The 20,944-nt window shown below is 44.7% G+C and overlaps 1 long non-coding RNA gene across 1 annotated transcript; it reads right to left on the reverse strand.

The window, feature by feature from the left end:
- Positions 1–10,574: 10,574 nt before the first annotated feature.
- On the reverse strand, positions 10,575–20,933 carry LOC146180485 (uncharacterized). The gene is made up of 3 exons (XR_014700365.1): positions 20,867–20,933; positions 13,359–13,397; positions 10,575–10,650 (listed from the first exon to the last, which is right to left on the reverse strand). It is a non-coding gene; the product is annotated as an uncharacterized LOC146180485 (long non-coding RNA).
- Positions 20,934–20,944: the final 11 nt, after the last annotated feature.

Consider the following 20,944-nt stretch of genomic DNA (forward strand, 5'->3'; position numbering starts at 1 on the left):
AGTACATCGCAGATTTGGTCCCTCCGTACGGAGGCGCAAACGCTGCTACCGCCCATTCAGAAAACATTCACATGAAACGGCGATGACCTAAAAATGGACATTGATGCAGGATCCCCAGTCTGCGTCATTTCAAAAGCTACTTATGACAAACATCGCAATGAATGGCCTCCGCTCGCGAAATCGCCGATAAAGTTATCGTGATATCTCGGAAAGCTATACTTGGCGGCATGAACATGGACGTGTGTTATCAAGCAGCTACAGTGGAACGCAAGCTGGTGGTGTTAAACTGCAATGGCGCCAGTCTTTGTGGCCGGGATTTATTGCAGAAACTGGAGGACACCGGAATGACTCTCCTGCACGTAAAGGCGCAGACTAACATGGCCAGCACGGTTCCGCCAGCTGCCCATCAACCTGCCTGGGAACTGCTGAACAGCTACGCCGATCTTTTCAGCGAGAGCACCGGACTCTTGAAAAGCCCACCAGCACGGATTCATCTCAAGAGCGGCGCAACCACCAAGTTTTTCGAGGCAAGGAAGGTTCCTTTTGCGTACAAAAAAAAAGTTTCACAGGAGTTGGATAGGCTTACGGAAGCGGGGATAATATCGCCTGTACCATATTCGGAATGGGCCACACCCATTGTTCCCGTCTGGAAGAAGGACAGCTCAGTGCGCCTTTGTGGAGATTTTAAAGCCACACTAAATCCTGTGTGTGAGATTGAGATATACCCGCTACCAGTTATTGACGACATGTTTGCCAGTTTAGCGGGAGGATAGCGGTTCAGTGTGGTAGGCCTGCGAGATGCCTACAGCCGAGGAATCGCGGAAACTGGCCGTCATCAACACTCAAAAAGGGCTATACTGCTACAGTTGGCTACCATTTGGAATCTCTTCTGCGCCAGCAATCTTTCAGCGGAAAATTGAATCCGTGCTCCAAGGGTTAACCGGCGTGCAGGTCTATCTTGACGATATGCTGATATCTGACAAGAGCCAAGATGACTCAAACCTGAAAGCAATACTGCAACGCTTCAGGGAAAATGGCATTAAGCTGAGCGCTGACAAATGTCGCTTCGCCGAGCAAGCAGTAACATATCTCGGTCACCGCATTGATAAAAACGGGTTGCACCCGGTTGAAAAGAACATCGATGCTATCAGACGAGCCCCTTCTCCGCGTAATGTTACTGAGTTGCGTGCTTTTTTTTGGGTTTATCACCTTCTACCATAAGTTTCTCCCTAACCTGTCCACCTTTCTTGCGCCTTTGTATCAGCTACTGACGAAAGCAGCCAGGTGGATGTGAAGCGATAAAGAACAAGCAGCATTCGAACTGTCGAAAAGGGCTCTTTGCGCAGCCCCTGTGCTGACATATTTCAATCCGAAACTCGAACTACTTTTGGAATGCGATGCCTCAACTCACGGTGTGGGAGCGACACTCTTCCTTCGCATTAATGGGGAAATGAGGCCCATCGGAGTTCGGTCCCGAACCTAACCTTCGGCCGAAAAGAAGTATTCTCAGATAGAATGTGAAGCGTTGGCTCTCGTTTTCGGTGTTTTACCTTTCCGGGACTACCTCCTTGGCCGGGAGTTCACCCTGGTGACGGATCATCGGCCACTGCTCGGCCTTCTACGAATGGATCGTCAGACTCCTGTCATGGCCGCCGCGAGAATACAAAGATGGGCTCTTCTTCTGGGAGCGTATAAATACAAGCTGCTTTGCAAATCCGGTAAAATGATGGTTAACGCGGACAACCTCAGCCATTTACCTCAAACTTTGCAGGAAACGAAGACCGCACCGGAACGAGACGCAGAGTTTGTCCTCGCCATCGACCATTGAGACCAGTCGGCCATCACTATAGAGGAACTGCGGTCACTCCTACAACGGACGTGGTACTAGCACTTGTCAGCAGGTACGTCCATGATGGTTGTCCCAAAGCATGTAGCTCCGGCAACACTGAGGTGTTGCATTACTACAAAAAGAGACATGAATTATCGGTTCAGGATGGCCTCCTACTGTGGGGACATCGTGTAGTAGTCCCCAAACAGGCACGCGGTAGACTGCTGATGATATTGCACGAAGCCCAGCAGGGCGTCTGCCCCATGAAGGAGGTAGAGCGGTCCAAATTGTGGTGGCCGGAGATCTACCGGGACATTAGCCGAATGGCCGAATAATGCAAAAACGGTGTCCAGGCTTTACCAATGCCTCCAGCACGTGAACCTGTGAACTGGCCAGCTACAGACGAAAAGTGGTCCCGATTGCACCTCGATTTCGCTGGACCTATCAGGCACAAAGTGTTGCTGATCGTGGTAGATTCCCACAGCAAATGAATCGAGGCCATTCCACTTTGTCGTGCAACGTCAAGCAGCACGGTAAAGGCGCTGCGTACTCATATCAGCCAGTTCGGACTACCGCGCACTGTAGTATCTGATAACGGCACGCCCTTTACAGGGTCGGATTTCGCCGAATTTATTATTCGAAACGGCATTGCCCACATTCGAACACCGCCCTACCACCCACAAAGCAATGGGCTGGCAGAACGCGCGGTCAGAACGGTTAAGGATGGGTTAAAGAAGATGCCTGGCGTGGATCTCTCAACCGCACTCACATGAGTTTGTGTCGCTACAGGAATGCCCCAAGGCAGTCGAGCCTATCACCTTCAGAGGTACTGTTAGGTTATCTACTACGCACCAGACTGAACATGTGTTTTCCTCTCAGGAACAAACCTGTCCAGTGCAGAGCAGCTACGCCCGCTTCGGACGACGCCAGCTGGAGTTTCGCTCCGGGGGACCCTGTACTGGTCCGTAACTATGGTGTTGGTGACAAGTGGACACCCGGAAAGGTGAAGTCGACAACAGGCGATCGACTAATCGCCGTCAAGACGGAAGATAATGTGGTGGTTTGTCGTCATGCTGATCAAATCCGCAAGCGCAACGTCGAGGGATCCACACTCACGGGTACAGACAGTCCAGCAGCAGAACCAGTGGACCATCCGCTAGCTATAAAGAACAACGCATCCACGTCAGAGCCCGCAGACCCTGCTCCCCAAGAGACACAGCTGCGCAGGTCAACCCGGGTCAAGAAACTTGTGGATCGCTATGGTTATTAGGAGGAAGGGATGCTGCTCATAGCAGAAGCGACAAATCGCCAACTATGAAATAGCGACGGCACCGATCTTTTCATTCTTTCTTTCCTTCTTTCCCTCACCCCTGTGGCTATATAATACCCCTTCATCCGAAAATAAACCGGCATTCTTTGGCCTGGCTACGCTGTCTGATGCATCACCAGGGAGCGGCGTGCCCATTGACCACGCCTTCACAACAAGAAGCACTCGGGCTACGCAGTTGCTCGAGTTGTCGGCTTGGCGTTAACTTGGGCGGCTTGGTAATCGTGGTCGTCTCTGGGTTGTTCGGCGTCGGCGAAATGGTTTGCGTGGTTGGAGGCTCTTGTACTTTTTTTGTCGAGCAGCCACATCTCCAGAGGCTGCTGCGTCTAGTTTCCCCTACGGGAATTTCTAAACTGGTCCCGTGGCTCGGAGGAATGTAGCGGCGGGGCGAAGGTGATGGGCGGCGCTGCACTGATTCCGGGTTAGAAAGATAGCCGGCAATCTCTCGTGGGCGCTCTCCTGGGTGCGAAAGAGAGCACCGAAGGGGAACTCTCGAAGACCGATCTCTTTCTACGGGCAGCGACGCCAGACATGCGCAGCTTCGCCACTATGGTAGCACAACGGCTGGTAGTCCGCTGTTCGCCAGATGTCGGTTCGACGGCACCTAGGTCGCCGGAGCAAAGTCGACTGGGAAGGTGGCATTTGAGGAGTGGCCGGCACAGGCGCTTCGTAACGTGGTGTTGAAGGCGGCAGAAAACGGCTTGCGACGGCGGCGGAACTCATTGTAGATGGTTTTGGAGGGCTTGCCTGAAGCGACGCGGCACCCAAAGCTTGTTTCAGTTCTTCGTGAAATATATCGATCACCGATGCAACTTGCGGCTGCGGCGGAATAAGCAAGAGTTTCACCAGCTCTTCGCGCACAATGGCTCGTATGATCTCGGATGGTCCTGATGACATGGTGGATCTCTCAGTACATGTGGACAGCATCGACACAGTCGTGCGCTTGTATTGCCGTGCCCGCATGTCAAGCGCTCTCTCGATGGAAGAGCTTCCGTGACAAAAGCATCTACGGTCATTGGCGGACTGCGAACGAGGCCAGCAAAGAGCTGTTCTTTCACGCCTCTCAACAATAATCGCACTTTCCGCTCTTCCGACATGTTTGGATTTGTGCGGAGGAACAAGAGCTTCATCTCCTCCGCGTACATCATCACACTTTCTTTCGGATGCTGAATGCTATTCTACACTTATCGGCCTTTTCTTTACGGAATGTGTTAATAAATACCTGCAGAAATTCTGCTTTGAACGTGTCCGACGTTCATAGGCGAGATTCATGATTGACGTACCAGGTCCTCGCAGAGTCCTCCAGGGCAAAGTAGACATGGCGCATCTTCGCGTTCGTGTCCGAGGCATTAAAGGTGGCCACCCGGTAAAACTGGTCCAGCCAGTCTTCTGTGTCTTCATTGGGAACACCATGAAAGCAAGAGGGGGGGGGGGCGGTCTCGCTGGTGAAGCAGGACATCGGCAGCTATCCCTTGAGCGTTCATAGTGATAGTTTGTGTGCTTGTAGACCGTAGATCAGGAAGCGGACCAAATTCGGGTGATAGGGCACGTAGTCGTCGACTGCCCTGGTGAACAGGCGTTTCTACCCTGGGCGTGCGTCCTTGGTTGCAGTCGCGGCTTGAAGGGGCGCCCGGTACATGAAAGCTTCTGCCCAGCACTTCTCCACCAGATATACGCTGGCAAAAAGGCGTGTGAAGGCCGCATACCCGGTAACATAAAGTGCCCTGTGTTGGCGAAGTCCAGGGAGGTACGGTCCGAGCGCGAGAGGGCAACTTCGTCGTCTTCACCTTCTCTTTCGTGTCTTCATCACACTGGCATCAATATAAATGTGTGCAGATGCATGCGGATAGACTGCGCTAATGTATCTGAGGGGCCTGCGAAATGCACTCCCCCCTGCTTTTCAATGGAGGTGGAAACCAAGGCGCCCGTGTGCTGTGCGATGTCAGTGCACGTTAAAGAACCCCATGCGGTCGAATTTTTCGGAGTCCTCCACTGCGGCGTTTCTCATAGCCTGAGTCGCTTTGGGACGTTAAACCCCACAAACCAAACAAAACCAAACCCCTTTTTTGCACTCCTAGCCATTTCACTTTTCATATTCAGACGTGTGTTCACTACCTACCGTCAATATAATATAGGGAGAATATTAAAAATGTTGTATATTCTATCAACACAACTACAGTTGGTATTTCGTTTCGTCCTGACGCAGTCTGCGAAATTTCATCAGTGCGTTAATGCAGACATGACCTTATCGACTTTAAATTAGATGTTTTCATAGCTTCATTTAAGTTAATGTCTGTGGGCGACAATGCGTTTGCAACGGGACAAGCATTATATCCACGTTACCGCACCTCTCAGCTTGAGCAATAAATTTTAGGGCCTGTACTAGGACGCTTAGATATTTATAAGCTGCGTTATAATTTTCAGTCCTAATCTTTTGGATTCAAAACACGAGCAAATTTTTTTTTTTAAACTGCATATGATGTCACTGATTCATCAAATGCAACATCGTTTCTCACCTTGATAACGGTTTTGGTTTCCTTTTGCTGTCTTTAATTTACAAAGTTATTTGAGATAGACTTTTTAAATACCATTTTGTTGCGTTCGGAAACAGGGTACAGTGGTGATTTATATGTCGTTAGAAGTTGAAAATACGGAACAATTCACCGCAATAGCCCATTAAGTGAAAGTATCCGCATGCGGCTTCTAGAGGCTCAGTACTATATCAAAACTGCTGAGGCCTTTCTCTGTTCAGCAATACCCCCTCCCCATTTCATCATCATCATCATCATCAGCCTGATTATACCCACTGCAGGGCGAAGGCCTCTCCCATATTTCTCCACTTAACTCGGTTCTGTGCTAGCTGCATCCACTTGACCACTGCGAACTTCTTAATCTCATCCGCCCACCTAACTTTCTGCCGCCCCCTGCTACGCTTTCCTTCCCTTGGAATCCAGTTTGTTACCCTCAGCGACCATCGGTTATCCTCTCTTCGCACTACATGTCCTGCCCATGTCCATTTCTTCTTCCTAATTTCCACTAGAATGTCGGTAACTTGAGTTATTTCTCTGACCCACTCTGCACGCTTTCTATCTCTTAATGTTACCCCTACCATTTTTCGTTCCATAGCCCTCTGGGTTGTCCTCAACTTAAGTAGAACTCTCTTGATTAGCCTCCACGTTTCAGCCCCATAGGTGAGTACAGGCAAGATGCAACTGTTGTATACTTTCCTCTTGAGCGACACCGGTAAGCTGCTAGTCATAATCTGTGAGTGCTTGCCAAATGCGCTCCATCCCAATCGTATTCTTCTTGTTATTTCCTTTTCGTGGTCCGGATCTGCGGTTACTACCTGTCCTAAGTAGACATATTCGCCTACTACTTCTAGTATTTCGCTACCTAATGTAAATTGCTGTTCCTTCCCGAGGCTGTTGAACATTACCTTAGTCTTCTGCATATTGATTTTCAAGCCTACCTTTCTACTTTTCTTGTCTAGATCATCAATCATTATTTGCAGTTCATCCCCCGAGCTGCTTAGCAAGGCAATGTCATCAGCAAATCGCAGATTACTGAGGTATTCTCCATCTACCCTTATCCCTAACTGCTCCCATTCCTAGTCTCTGAATACTTCCCCTAAACAAGCTGTGAATTGTACTGGGAAGATTGTGTCTCCTTGCCTAACACCTTTCTTTATGTGAATTTTATTCCTTTCTTTATGCAGAACTATGGCTGCTGTGCAGCCACTTATATATCTTCTAGCACTTTCACGTACGGGTCGTCTACCCCCTGATTTCGCAATGCCTGCATCACCGCCGAGGTTTCAACTGAGTCAAATGCCTTTTCGTAATCAATGAATGCTATGTATAAGGGCTGGTTATATTCCGAGCATTTTTCTATCACCTAATTGATGGTATGGATATGATCGAGAGTAGAGTACCGTTTCCGAAACCCTGCTTGATCCTCTGCTTGATTGAAGTCTAAGGTTGTCCTGATTCTATTAGCGATTACCTTAGTAAATACCTTATACGTAACAGACAGTAAGCTGATTGGTCTGTAATTTTTAAGGTCCTTAGGGTCCCCTTTCTTGTGAATGAGGATAATGTTTGCATTCTTCCATGGTTCCGGTACCGTCGATGACACCAGGCACTGCGTATACAGGGTGGCCAGTTTTTCAAGCACGATATCCGCCCCCCGTCCTTCAGCAAATCTGTAGGTATCTGATCCTCTCCAGCTGATTTCCACCTTTTCATAGTTTCTAGTGCACTCTTGACCTCGTCCTTCGTCACTGGTGGAACGTCTGGCTGTTTTTCCCTACCGCCAATCTCATTACGGTCCTGACCATTTTGTCTACTGTAGAGATCTGTATAGAACTCCTCGGCTACTTTGACTATCTTTTCCATATTAGTGATGACGTTGCCCGCCTTGTCCCTTATCGCATACATCTGGTTTTTGCCTATGCCCAATTTCTGATTTACCGCTTTAAGGCTTCCCCCGTTCTTTACAGCATGCTCAATTTTCTCCATGTTATACTTCCTTATATCGGCCACCTTGCGCTTATTGATTAGCTTTGATATCTCGACCAATTTGATCTGGTCTGTTGGATTGGAAGCTTTCATACTCTGGCGTTTCTTAATCAAATCTTTCGTCTCCTTAGACAGCTTGCTGGTATCCTCTCTAACTATCCTACCGCCTATTTCTACCGCGAACTCAGTAATGATATCTCTGAAATTATTGTTCCTTGCCTCTAGGGTAATGTCGCCACCCTCAGTTAGAGCTGAAAACCTATTCTGTAGCAAGATCCTGAACTGTTCTGCCCTCCCCCTCACCACTAATTCGTTGATGGGTTTCTTTCTTACTAATCTGTTGCGTTCCTTCTTCAGATTTAGGCTAATTCGGGACCTCACCATCCTGTGGTCACTGCATTGCACTTTCCCGATTACCTCTACATCTTGCATAATGGCGGGGGTTGAACACATTATGAAGTCTATTTCATTTTTAGTCTCTCCGTTAGGACTTTTTCATGTCCATTTCCGGTTCTTCCGTTTGCTGAAGAAGGTATTCATGATTCGTAAGTTATTGCGCTCTGCAAGCTCAACTAGTAACTCCCCCCTGCTATTCCTAGAACCAATGCCATAGTCACCTACTGCCTTGTCTCCTGCCTGTTTTTTCCCTACATTGGCATTGAAATCGCCCATTAGTACAGTATACTGCGTCTTTACTTTTCGCATTGCCGATTCTACATCTTCATAGAAGCTTTCACCTGCCTGGTCATCATAACTACATGTAGGTGCATAGGCCTGTACAACCTTCAGTTTATACCGCTTATTAAGCCTATAATTACGATGCCTGCAACCCTCTCAATAATACTATAGAATTCTTCTATATTACCCGCTATATACTTATTGACAAGGAAACCTACTCCTAGTTTTCGCCTCTCTGGTAAGCCTCGATAACACAGTACATGCCCATCCTTCAGTACAGTATATGCCTCATTCGGCCTCCTAACTTCACTAAGCCCTATGACATCCTATTTCATGCCCTCTAGTTCCTCTAACAGCACTGCTAAACTAGCTTCACTAGCTAGGGTTCTAACGTTAAACGTAGCCAGGGTCAGTTTCCAATGGCGGCCTGTCCAGCGGAGCCAGGCTTTATTAGCACCCCCTGCTGCGTCACAGGTCTGACCGCCGCCGTGGTCAGTTGTTCCGCAGCCGCTGGTGACTGAGGGCCGGGGTTTTATGGAGCTTATCATAGGAGGTTGCGGCCAATGACTGCACCAGGGTGGCCAACTCCTGTTCTGGTGAGGGAGTGCGTTGCCGGAGGTGTTCACTGGCATCAGGTCGCACCCCAAACCTGTTTATGCAATTCCATCGACACGCGGATTTTTTTTTATTTTGATTTTTTTATCCGGCGGAGAATTTGTCGGCACCGAGATTTGAACCCCGGTCGTCTTGCATGCGAGGCGGATGTTCTACCGCTACGCCACCGCTGCACTTTCCCCATTTAGACTTCTTCATACTTGTATAGACAATTTTACAACCATTGGTCTGATATTCATGTCAAGGTTTTGGATATGGCCTTAATTATTCATGCAATGCCTTCCTCATTTCTCTAGCAATGAAAGGTCATCTGCGAATCACAGATTACCGAGGCATTCTGAATGAAATATTACCCTTAACTATTCCATATCCAGCTCTCTGAATGTCTCCGGTACAGGCGCGGTAATTAGCACCATAAAGATTGCGTCTCCGTGCCTGATGTCCTTCTTTAGAATTCTGCACCTCCCTTATCGAGGAGTTGATTGACTGTGCAGAAGGTGTATAATCTATACAGTTATTTGCATACGGCAGTCTTAATGCCTGTTTTCTACTCTCTGAATTTTTCGTGCTTACATAACTCTTGAGGTTACACCTTTTGGCAGGGTAAGGTATTTGGTATGATTATGTAAAATGTGGTGATGTACTACACCAGAATGGTGAAATCGTGTTCTGCTAGAAACGATGGTTGTCAGCACGGGCCTCCGGAATCAGGCAGTATCTCCTGTCGGTATTATTATTGTGCTGTATCACTGGCTCGTTTATTTTTTTTTTAACGTGTTGGAAATTTCGAGGCCATGAGATTAAACCTAATTTATGTTCCTCGCAAGGCGGAAGCCGCACTGTATAGCTGCCTCTACACTGTCATCCACGAAATAAGAAATGTTTACGTCGTTTTTAATTTTTATCTACATAATTGCCAGGGTAAAACAAGGTACTATTTAAATCTTGGCCTGGTACAATGAAATTCTTTCAGAATTTCGACTAGGAAAACAAAGCAAGTGGCAAATGTTGCACCATGCAGGGGCTTGCTGTTACACAGTTTTCTAACGTTCGCAACGATGCTTGATCGATCGTCCTGCCCACAATGGGTACGTCATAGCTTCATATAGGAAAGAGAAGTGTTGCCATTGGCTACAGAGCAAAGTCAGCACGCTAACTGTGTTCGTTCCAATTGGAATTATAAAAGCGTGTCGTTCTGCACTAGCGCATTATGGGCGGAGAGTAAGCTATCGGTTTTATTGAAATTATTGCAGAAACAGTCGTAGCTACGCCGGAGCTGAACATCGGTCTTTTCAGCGATTTTGTACCTGTCTTCCGATTGGCTCACCAGATCATTACCTCATTGTTCACTTGAGCTATAGCGGTAAATGAAGCATGCAGCGGAACTTCGTGGCGTCCTCAATATAACACCACCCACCATTTTGTATACGGGTCTAAAAATTGTTTATACCATGCGTCGATAGAAAACTGTTTTAATGAAGTCTGTAATGAAGTTGTGAACGGATAGGTTTTATTGCTACATAGTGAAGAAATGGGACGCGGTAGAGCCTCGCCGTTTGACGTGGTTGAAATGTCGATTTAATCATAACCAAAACATTTTACTACGACACTGCAGGCATCTGTGTTTATAAGCCTTCCCTTTGTATCTCTAACATGCATTCTTGGATACTGGACCATAGTGTTCCCTGAAAAACAAAATTTAAAAATGTACACAATATATCTGGTAGCATAACTGAACGTCGGGATAGCTTTCCTTGTAAAAAGTAATTAATAGATAGCAAAACTATACTTCCAAGAATAGTTTGCGGTTTCTAAACAATGCCAACAAATTATGAAATAATTGCTCGAAGGAAAATTGATACAAAATAAAAGACCACTACAGTTGTCAATAAAGCTTTCAATTAACGTGCTGTGCTACACCGAATTTATTTAGAGTTTTCAAAATTCTTACTAGCCGGTAATATCAATTCAAGCGCAGCTGCCTAATCGTTTTAAAACGATAATCAATTGCAGACACAAAATTAAACCAAAGAATTGCACTGTACACTTTGTAAGATATGAACCCAAAGCGAGGGTCATGAGACGATAAATGTCTTGTATAAAGTATAGCTATATGCGCTTAATGGACGCAACACGCTCTTATCTAACCCTGGATAATTTGGTGTGATGGAAACATATTTTCGTAATGATGATGATGTGCTCCTGTTGGGAAAATGCACAGAAAAAACAGCATGACAAAAGTTTGCCACAAGTGAACGGGATTATAAGAACTTGTCAGGTTCTAATCACGAATGTGCCCATAGCCCAAAGTAACTACTAAAACTCTACGGTGGGGTTGGTTTTGTAGCCGGCTAGAACAATGATAATTTATGAGGGGACAAACGATATCTTTCATGCCCTTAGCGGCCAAATCTTAAGCGGGCAAAGGGGCCGCTTTTTAATGTTCTGCATTGCATCCAAGTTTTGTTCCTTAATATGCGTTATATTAAAACCTACTAAAGATATGAGGAATGCATTCGATTCGTTGCTTGCGTTTAAAAATTATTCGCGCCATTATTGAAAATCCCTGCCTTGGCCATCTCTATGAAAGCTGGATTATTGCTTTTGTTAAGAAATTATTTGCGCTAATATCAAAAATCCCTGTCTGCCCTTGAAAATTTGTCGAGCAGCTGGAAGTGGATATGGTGGTAGTAAAACGAGTATATGTGAGTATTGCATGACACAGAGGACCTGGTAGGTATAAAGATTATAAAAAAAGGAATTTACTTGTCAGGGCAAGAAGACCATAGTGATGGTTGGTTGGTTTGTAGGGTTTTACGTCCCAAAGCAACTCAGGCTATGAGAGACGCCGTAGTGGAGGACTCCGGTAATTTCGACCACCTGGGGTTCTTTAACGTGCACTGACATCGCACAGCACACGGGCGCCTTGCTTTTGGCCTCCATCGAAAAGCTGCCGCCGAGGCCGGGATTCGATCCCGCGTCTTTGGGAACAGTAGTCGAGCGCCGTAACCACTGCGCCACCCCGGCCCATGGTGAAGATTGCAGCCTACTGGTTACTGATTCTGCAGTCGCTTACCTTGCTACTAGAGCTTTGTGATTGACAGGAATTACATAAATTTAACGAAATTAAGGGTCTTGAAATGGTGGTGAGAAAAGTTAACCACGACAGCTCTTTCCATGCCAATATATTGAATTTATTCCGATTTTTAAACGTTATGCTGTTTATTGTTTTTGCGAGCTTTCCTGCCTTATCATGATTTTCGTTTTCGACCGCGCTTTTTTAGGCCTAGGCAATTATTGATTCAGATTTTAAAACCGAAAATTCGTCACCTTATTGTGCAGCTCTCTCTTATAGAGCTACATAATAAAGTCGAACAAGGCGTTCTTAAGGAGCAGGGTGTATAGCTTCAGCGAAGACACATCTCTCGATGTAATGAGAATCCTTGTATCCTATGAGCTGCGTTCGTTGTAAGCTGTTAGCCTCCAAAATATTTAATGATTCAAATGACACAGTATTCGTAGCCACATACAACACCAATGTATACCACACTCTCATGATTACGCATGCAATATTTTTAGTGTGACCAGCATTAGGACACTTAAGTCAATATGCTGGACATTATAATGCGCTAAATTACACTGTGGTTCTTCAAGCAACGTGTAGTAATTTGGTGATTTAATGGCTTCTAATGTGCAAATAACAAACAATACCGATAACTGCTAACACGGCCAAGTTCGCAGGGACACACGCACAAAGTTGTTAGTCAACGTATGGTCAACATAGATCGATCGAAAATGTATATTTTGCTAACCCCCCCATTCTTTTTTTTTTTTTGACAGATAAGGTAAATTTTTACGAGAATGCTACGTGGCCAGGGTAGTGCTTCTGTCAGGATAAGCTAGGCTCGACTGTTACAACTTTCGGAAAGATTATAAATCGCTGAGCCTTTTTCTATGAAACATACGATTTCTGTACTTGAAAGTAATGCTCACAATTAGTGAGTAGTACATCTGGGCTACATTAAGAGGCACGAGCGTTGTGGCACTGCTACACAGTTGCAAAAAAAAAAATAAAGAAACTAAACAGAACAATTACTCTTCACTTATTTACTCATCCTGATGTCTAATTCTGTTAGCTTCGCATGAAATAAAATTCAGGGTTTATTTTCTCTAAGTCAAGAAGTACTGCTTGACACACTAGATGTATGGTTCCACTATGTACAGTGCTCGTGGCTGGTATTCTTTTGTACAAGTAAGCTTTTCTTGAACGTGTTTCTTCTGAGCAGTAGCTTTGAATTTTCCCTACACAGTGACCCTTCAAAAATAATCAAACGCACGTGTTGATGCATGCGTAAACTAGTGCAAATTTCGCACAAGAGTTAAGTGTTCTCACCTGCGCCAGTAAACTAAGTATGGACCATGGAAAATTCATCTGCAAAAAGAAGAAAGAATGGACAGAGAGGGCGACATGCAATGTTTAGAGATGTGCAGCGCAAAGGAAACAAGAACGACAGGACACAAGGAAATGATAACAAGCGCAGTAGCCTTGATGGCGATAAAGTTTACACATAAAACAGCTGCATCTTGTGTACTTTGTTGAGAAATGTAGTAGCTTAGTGTAGGAGAAACAGCATCAATTTGTACCCTCGTGTAGGCCAGTCAGGGGGAATGGGGCAGAGGTGCAGCGCAAATGAAACAAGAATGACAAAACATTAAAAAAAAAAACAAAACTAATGCGGATATTTTTCTTGTGTTTTGGCTTCCTTCTGTCGTTTTTTCTGCACATCTCCATTTTGAGTAATAACTAACCCACACGAAGATACTTAACAAATGTGTTTAGCGAGGTAGGTCGAAGCGGTGGCGACCAGCAGCTCACATCATGCTCTGTAACCTAACGCTGGTCTAGAAGCCAGAAAAGGACGATTTCACTAATAAAGCTTACTTATGTTAATTTGTCTATTTGCCAGAATGCCATTTTAACCTGGTGATTAAGGACATTGTTTGTTCCTTGCACACGGAATCAATTACTATACTGACCCTGAAATCCCTGATTATGAAAGGTTTTTGTAGCGAGGGCTACATGGGTCACAGTCTCGCAATTTCGCCGGGCCATTCCGTGCTTGTCCGGTGCATGTCCGAAGAGCGAAGTCGTGGGAGGTGGTAGCTGGCAGCTGACATGGCCGAGCACTAACTGGGCGTAGGGACGCCTTACATTACGTTTCGCAAGAGCTGCCAACTTTGGCCTCTACGTTTACACGGAAGGGTGATATCACAATCAGCCTGCCAAAACCCTTGCATTCACGTTATCCCTAGGCCACTCAGCCACGTTCATATGGCCGGCTAAAGCAGGGCTTTATATGTTGGCAGGTAGCTTACGCTATGGCGTCATCATGAATGTAGGAGAAAAAACAGAGATAGAGGTGCCGTAGTGGAGGGCCTCTGACCACCACGCGATGGAGGATTTCGCCTCACCGCATTTTAGTTGTGAAAAGTGCCCCCCTGTGGCATAAATAAGGCTGAAACCATACAATAAACTACCATGAGGAAAAGCCATGTCTACTTTTAAGCCCAACCTAAGCATAGCCATGCAGATGGCTCTCACGTTAACTCCAGATTTGACCAGAAGCTAAACCACAGCTTTTTTTTTTCAGTATTTATTGATTTATTTTATTTATACTGCAGCCCCGTCAGGGGCTATTGCAGGAGTGGGGAAAACTACAGCATAATCAACTGTCAACAGCAAGCAAACAGTACAATGAGTTAGCGGTAGAATCAGGAGTTAGCAGTATTCAAACGATCAACACCCAAACAGCCAAAGTCATACAACATAACAATAAACAACATAATCAGGAATTTCCAACAATGCTCAGAAAGTGTACTAATGGCAACGAGCGGACATCACCGGGCAGAGAATTTCAGCTCTCATTGACAAGAGGGAAGAAGCTAAATTTTAAAGCGTCTGTGCGTGCATAAATAGGCGACAGAGTCAATGATTGGTAGTTCCTTGTAGATGAAGGCTTTGAAAACTGTAGGTATTCATTCAATAGAGCAAAATGAGACGAATAAGCAATATTGTAGAAATATTTTAAACACTCCTTGTGGCAACGAGTATTCAACAGAGAAATATTCAGGTCAGGAATAGCAGATAATAGAGAGCAGTTCCTATCATACTTTCGGCATATAAACCGCACTGATTTCCTTTGTACCGACTCAAGCTTATTGATGTCAGTTTGTTTATGAGGATTCCAAATTATTGATCCATACTCTAAAAATGGACGGATTAGAGCTTTGTAAATAACCACTTTAGCAAATTCAGGGGCAACACAAAGAGACTGTTTCCGGTACCCCAGCCTCCGCAAAGCCTTGTTGCATATTGTGTTAATGTGTTTTGACCGCGACTAATTAGATGTAAAATGAACACCTAAATATTCTATACTAAAAATCTTTCGCCCTGTTAATCTTAATACGTAGTTGTTCTTTAGTATCACTGAAGAGGGCAATGGAGCAAAAATTGCCGTTGCGCATGGAAACACGTAATCTAGAAACACGGCGAGAGAGGTACAGTATGCTCCTTGTTATCCACGGCAAATTAAGGTTTTGTTTTCTAGTCTTTAACGGAACAAAGTTCTGAATACAAATTTGACAGTGTTTCCGAAAAAGGTTGTCATTAAATCCACATTACCAGATTGGCTGAGAGTTTCAAACATTACAAATGAGTCTTCAAATACATTATGAATGCGCTCGTCGTCGGCTCTATTAAAATCCGGAAATGTTGAATAAACGGAATTCGACTCAGGTACAGAAAATTGAACCAAAACGAGAACAGCATTGTGATCAGATATTTCTTCGATGACTTCACATGTAAACTGTTTCTCGAAGAGAGAAGAGCTTAAAAACACCAGGTCCAGTGTTCCAGCAAGTTTTGTACATTTATCTACTATCTGTTTCAACCCGAAAGACAGTGAAAGATTCACTAGTTCATTGCTTATTGCAATGCCATGACCAGTAATGGATAAAGAAGGCCAGTGGATTCCAGAAAGATTGAAAATATCCTAGAATAAATATATTTCGATTTCTAATGTGATGATTATGCAAGAATTTACTAAATGCGTGCAGGTTGTTTATGGAAGTACAGTCGCCCTGACTTTTAGCAATATAGCGCGGGCGTCGACCAAACTACTGCTCAACGCCTTACAACGGCGATAAGGGTGCAACACGGCGAGAATTCGCGCACGCGCAAGAAGGTAGGGCGTCATCTACTAAGCTGTTCCGATCACGACGACACACGCCCTGCCAGAATATCTATTCGCAAAAGAAAAAACAGAAAAAAAAAACGGTGTGCAGTAGAGCACACGTGCATTGCCTGTGCCTCTTTTACCGTGTTTCCATCTCACAGAGGGCTGCTCAAATCAGAAGGTTCCAATGGTAGGCAATGCTTTCCACGTGCTGCTGTATTCACTTTCTTTCTTTTAGGTTTTCTTATCTTAACTCTGCTTCTCCAATGCGGCCTCTCGTAATAGAAAAAAAAGGATGCAGCTAGCACAGAACCGGGTTAAGTGGGGAAATATGGGAGAGGCCTTCGCCCTGCAGTGGGTATAGTCACGCTGATGATGATGATCATTATTCTTACCTATGGGTTCGCAATCCTTTTTACAGATAGGACTTTAAAGATAGTTTCCTGGTATGCCCTAACAGAGCCAGACCCATTCGGAGTGTTCAGAGATAAACGCTGCGCTGTTCCCTACAACGCCATCCGCATCAATCACTACATACCGTGAATTTACCTCCATTTCTCAATGTTTACATTTTTATTTTTATTTACTTATTTATACATACTGCAGCCCCATAATGTCGCAGAGGACATTGAGGCAGGCGTGTGTAATGGTTAAGAGTGTTCGAACTGGGTCAGCCTCAGTCATGCTCTTTTGTTTTTTGCATTTCCGTACCGTAACAGTTGTCAGTTTCAATAAGAGCGAGTTGGCGGGCTAGTTGGTTTTGCATGGTGAAGGAACCTTCTCTCTCTGTGTGTCCCGTCCCTTTCGCTGTTCCTTCACCATGTTAATTTTATTTCACAGAGAACGTTTTTTTCGTTCGAATTTAATAATAATAATAATAATAATAATAATAATAATAATAATAATAATAATAATAATAATAATAATAATAATAATAATAATAATAATAATAATAATAATAATAATCATCATCAGCCTGACTATACCCACTGCAGGGCGAATGCCTCTCCCATATTTCTCCACTTAACCCGGCTTTGTGCTAGCTGCATCCATGTGACCCCAGCGAACTTCTTAACCTCATCCGCTCACCTAACTATCTGCCGTCCCCTGCTACGCTTTCCTTCCCTTGGAATCCAGTTTGTTACCTTAAGCGACCATCGGTTATCCTCTCTTCGCCCTACATGTCCTGCCCATGCCCATTTCTTCTTCTTAATTTCCACTAGAATGTCGGTAAGTTGAGTTATTTCTCTGACCCACTCTGGACGCTTCCTATCTCGTAATGTTGCCCCCACCATTTTTCGTTCCATAGCCCTCTCGGTTGTCCTCAACTTAAGTAGAACTCTCTTGGTTTGCCTACACGTTTCAGCCCCATAGGTGAGTACAGGTAAGATGCAACTGCTGTATACCTTCCTCTTGAGCGATACCCGTAAGCTGCTAGTCATAATCTGCGAGTGCTTGCCAAATGCGCTCCATCCCAATCTTATTCTTCTTGTTATTTCCATTTCATGGTCCGGATCTTCGGTTACTACCTGTCCTAAGTAGACATATTCGCCTACTACTTCCAATACTTCGCTACCTAATGTAAGCTGCTGTTCCTTCCCGCGGCTGTTCAACATTACCTTAGTCTTCTGCATATTGATTTTCAAGCCTAACTTTCTACTTTTCCTGTCTAGGTCATCAATCATTATTTGCAGTTCATCCCCCGAGTTGCTTAGTAAGACAATGTCATCAGAAAATCGCAGATTACTGAGGTATTCTCCATCTACTGCTCCCATTCTCTAACTGCTCCCATTCCAAAACTCTGAATACTTCCTCTAAGCAAGCTGTGAATAGTACTGGGGAGATTGTGTCGCCTTGCCTAACACCTTTCTTTATGGGAATTTTGTTACTCTCTTTATGCAGAACTATGGTTGCTGTGCAGCCACTATATATATCTTCCAGCACTTTCACGTACGGCTCATCTACCGCCTGGTTTCGCAATGCCTGCATCACCGCCGATGTTTCAACTGAGTGAAATGCTTTTTCGTAATCAATGAATGTTATGTATAAGGGCTGGTTATATTCCGAGCATTTTTCTGTCACCTGATTGATGGTATGGATATCATCGATAGTAAAGTACCGTTTCCGAAAACCTGCTTGATCCTTTGCTTGATTGCAGTCTAAGGTTGTCCTGATTCTATTAGCGATTACTTTAGTAAGTACCTTATACGTAACAGACAATAGGCTGATTGGTCTGTAATTTTTAAGGTTCTTAGAGTCCCCTTTCAAATGAATGAGTTTAATGTTTGCATTCTTCCATGATTCCGGTACCCTCGATAACACCAGGCACTCCGTATACAGGGTGGGCAGTTTTTCTAGCACGATATCCCCCCCGTCCTTTAGCAAATCTGTAGTTATCTGATCCTCTCCATCCAATTTCCCCCTTTTCATAGTTTCTAATGCTTTCTTAACCTCGTCCTTCGTCACTGGTGGAACGTCTGACTGTTTTTCCCTGCCTCTAATCTCGTTAACGTCCAGACTACTTTGGCTACTGTAGAGATCTGTATAGAACTCCTCGGCTACTTTGACTATCTTGTCCATATTCTTGATGACGTTGCCCACCTTGTCCCTTATCGCATGCATCTGGTTTCTGCCTATGCCCAATTTCTTCTGTACCGCTTTAAGGCTTCCCCCTTTCTTTACAGCAGGCTCAATTTTCTCCATGTTATAATTTTTTATATGGGCTACCTTGCGCTTATTGATTAGCTTTGATATCTCGGCCAATTCGATCTGGTCTGTTGGATGGGAAGTTTTCATACTCTGGCGTTTCTTAATCAAATTTTTCGTCCCCTTAGACAGCTTATCGGTATCCTCTCTAACTACCCTACCGCCTACTTCTACTGCACACTCAGTAATGATACGTCTGAAATTATTGTTCATTGCTTCTAGGGTAATGTCGCCATCCTCGGTTAGAGCTGAATATCTATTCTGTAGCGAGATGCTGAATTCTTCTGCCCTCCTCCTCACCGCTAATTAGTTGATGGGTTCCTTTCTTACTACTCTGTTGCGTTCCTTCTTCAGATTTAGGCTAATTCGGGACCTCACCATCTTGCGGTCACTGCATCGCACTTTCCCCGATTACCTCTACATCTTGCACAATGGCGGGGGTTGAACACATTATGAAGTCAATTTCATGTTTAGTCTCCCCGTTAGGGCTTTTCCATGTCCATTTCCGGTTCTTCCGTTTGCTGAAGAAGGTATTCATGATTCTTAAGTTATTACGCTGCAAACTCAACTAGTAACTCCCCCCTGCTATTCCTAGAACCAATGCCATAGTCACCTAGTGCCTGGTCTCCTGCCTGCTTTTTCCCTACCTTGGCATTGAAGTCGCCTATAGCACGGCACACAGCAACCATTGGCTGCACAACAACCATAGTTCTGCATAAAGAAAGTAACAAAGTTCCCATAAAGAAAGGTGTTAGGCAAGCAGACACGATCTCCCCAGCACTATTCACAGCTTGCTCAGAGAAAGTATTCAGACACTTGGAATGGAAGCAGTTGGGGTAAGGGTAGATGGAGAATACCTCAGAATCTGCGATTTGCTGATGACGTTGCCTTGCTAAGCATCTCGGGGGATGAACTGCAAATAATGATTGGTGAGCTAGACAGGAAAAGTAAAAAGGTATGCTTGAAAATCAATATGCAGAAGACTAAGGTAATGTTCAACAGCCTCGGAAAGGAACACCAGCTTACATACAGTTTACAAGATGACCATCAGAGTGATGGGCAGACGGAGAGCGCAAGACGCCGCGAACCATCGCAGCAGAAGCAGGAGTGAGCCACGAAGAACAAACTGCACGTGCTTGGCAGGCGTGAAGGCTGTCGTCTTCTTGTGCACCGAGACCACGATGACATGCTACAGTATTTTCTCCGATAACTGTTAATGCAGCCGTTCTCTAATACTTGACTAATAAGTTAGCATGTTTTATAATAATGTTTCCTTACTAAAATAAAACTGCAATGAGGACATATGTAGAAGTTAGAATTTCAGTTATCTTTGAATTCGTCCTGAAGCTTTAATGTCTCATTGGGCCATGATTTTGATTTTGTTTTTTACTTGTCATCATGTCACTTATACTGCGGCGAAGGCTTGTTTTCATATAAAGAAAAAGCTGCTTCAAAGCCACTATTAGGAAACGGTGACCTCAGAATGGATCAATTTGATATAGGTTTTGGAAATTCGTTACTGGGTGCAAAAGCTGCTCTAAATATGGCAAGAGCTAAGAAAATTTGTGAATTTTATGGCAAAAACCCCAATTAGTTATTAGTTATATGGGGTTTTACGGCGCGTAGATACAAACTACAAGCAAACAAATTATCGCCGTGCATTGAGGTTTAAGCCAACAAGCGCTTTTAAGCTCCAAACTCAAAAACAATGAAAGAGGAGGGGGCGCCAGCCATTTGGAGTACGCACGTGGAACTACCGAACATTTTTGCACCTTTGAATAAACCTCTGCGTCCACAGCACACAAGCGTTTCTTTTGTAGGCTTGTGTTTCCAACATTTACAGCAGCAAAAGCGGCAGCACAAAACAAAGCGCTAGGCAAAGCGCGGTCAAGCATGGTCCTGAATTCATTCTATGTTTGCGTTTTCTGCATGCCTGTAAGGAGGATAATCATTTACTCACTGCTGAACCGCAAATCTCGGTGCTTAGAACATCAATAGTCTTGCCTCGGTCGTCTAGAATATTTTTTACCTGTATGGG

This window comes from Amblyomma maculatum, chromosome 8 (assembly GCF_055883805.1).
Source record: "Amblyomma maculatum isolate TAMU_Amacu chromosome 8, ASM5588380v1, whole genome shotgun sequence".
NCBI lineage: Eukaryota > Metazoa > Arthropoda > Arachnida > Ixodida > Ixodidae > Amblyomma > Amblyomma maculatum.